This window comes from Tachyglossus aculeatus, chromosome 12 (assembly GCF_015852505.1).
Source record: "Tachyglossus aculeatus isolate mTacAcu1 chromosome 12, mTacAcu1.pri, whole genome shotgun sequence".
NCBI lineage: Eukaryota > Metazoa > Chordata > Mammalia > Monotremata > Tachyglossidae > Tachyglossus > Tachyglossus aculeatus.
Window position 1 is genome coordinate 39881516 of NC_052077.1, and position 2300 is coordinate 39883815.

The window sequence follows — 2300 nt, forward strand, 5'->3', positions numbered from 1 at the left end:
TCCCCATTTTACAGATGAGGTAACTGAGGCACAGAGAAGTGAAGTGACTTGCCCAAAGTCACACAGCTGACAAGCGGAAGAACTGGGATTCGAACCCACAACCGCCCACCTTAGCAGACTGTAAGCTCATGAAAGACAGGTACGGTGGCTAGTACAGTGCTTTGCATGGAGTAAACGCTCAACAAATATGACTGAGTGACTGATTTCCCTGTTCAAGTAAGGGATGAAAGGATAAACCACAGATTCACTTATTTAGGTATTTCAAATTCACCCCACCCTGGGCCCTATAACACTTTAGTGCATATCCGGAATGTATTTATTTAGATTAATAGCTGTTTCCCCATCTAGACTACCAACTCTGTTGTATTCTACTCTCCCAGGTGCTCAGTACAGTTCTCTGCACACAGTAAACACTCAAGAAATCACATTCACTGATCGCTTAGCACAGTGCTCTGCATTCATTCATTCATTCAATCATATTTATTGAGCACTTACTGTGTGCAGAGCACTGTACTAAGCGCTTGGGAAGTACCATTCTAAGCACTGGGATAGATTCAAGATAATTGGGTTGGGCACAGCCCCTTTCTCACAAGGGGCTCACAGTCTTAATCCCCACTTTACAGATGAGGGAGCAGAGGTCCAGAGAAGTGAAGTGACTTGCCCAAGGTCACAACAGCAGAGAAGTGGCAAAGGCAGGATTAGAACCCAGGTCCTTCTGACTCCCAAATGCCATGATCTGTTGCCAATTTGTACTTCCCAAGCGCTTAGTACAGTGCTCTGCACATAGTAAGCGCTCAATAAACACGATTGATGATGATGATGATGATGATCTTTCCTTTAGGCCATGAGAGCAGTAATGTGGTTCAGTGAAGCAGCGTGGCTCAGTGGAAAGAGCACGGGCTTTGGAGTCAGAGGGCATGGGTTCAAATCCTGGCTCTGCCAATTGTCAGCTGTGTGACTTTGGGCAAGTCATTTCACTTCTCTGTGCCTCAGTTCCCTCATCTGGAAAATGAGGATTAAGACTGTGAGCCCCCCGTGGGACAACCTAATCACCTTGTAACCTCCCCAGCGCTTAGAACAGTGCTTTGCATATAATAAGTGCTTAATAAATGCCATCATTATTATTATTGTAACCTCCCCACCACTTAGAACAGTGTTTTGCACGTAGAAAGTGCTTAAAAATTGCCATCGTTATTATTTCTATTATTATTAGTGGAGAGAGCGTTCCAAATAAGGGACCGGCATACTGTGTGGCTTTAGGAAAGTCATTTAGCCTCTCTGTGCCTCAATCTCTCCATCTGCAGAACCGAGATAAGATAGCTTCTCTCTCTATTTTTAGAATGCGAGCCCTGTGAGCCCACACAGATGACCTCAGCTCTGCCCCAGTGTTTAAGAAATGTCCACATTATTCAATCCAGTGTAGCTGGCAGTTGAATCACACTGAATCGTAACCTCTGCGAATTATATTCAACGTGATGATATCCTTATCGGTCATCACTCCAGGCGGACCGTGAGCCTTCTGAGAACAGAGTTCGCACCCTGAGAATGATGTTTGCGGCAAAAAACATCACAATAAAAGCCGAGTCCTCTCTAGTCGCAACGTATGAAACAAAAACAAAGGCTTGCGCTGCTCCGACATTGAGGGCAATTTGTATTCTTGACAAAACTCTACTCATTGTCATTCTTAACTCCCACCCCCCTTGCAGCCAGCTGTACATAGCATAATATCACTCTGCTGCTCTATTCACCCTCCGCAATTCCCTTCTTTGAAAAGGGCTACGGCGCTCTAAAGCACAAAACATTAAAATTCCAGCCCAGGAAACAGCTGCGCTCCGCCTTATCCATTCCCTCCTTGCTTTCCTGCCAAGAAGTGGATGAAGGTGAGATGACATCTTTTAATGTCATTACATTTTCATAAAACCCAACGGTTTCATCGGATGAATGATCGAAACGGAAGGTCTTCCCTTCCCCAAATGAATGACACGGCAACCGTGTCTTTGGCATCGCGAGGACCACTTCTAAAAGGGGCTCCTCCATCAGACTGTGTGTGACATGGCTCCGCTTGGATTAAAATATAAAAACCACCATCGCATTTGCTAACCGACTTCAGTAAAAAGTGCATCAAAGAGCCCTGCTCGGTTATGCTGTTTGCAATCTGTGTTATTGCTCCAACCCCACTAATTGTAGTTTGTTAAATCTCCTCTCCCATGCAGCCAGCTGCACATCAACAAACTCTGCTCCTCATTTGAACTTCCCAGTACCTGTAACTAAACAATATAATGCCCTACAGGGAAGGGAAA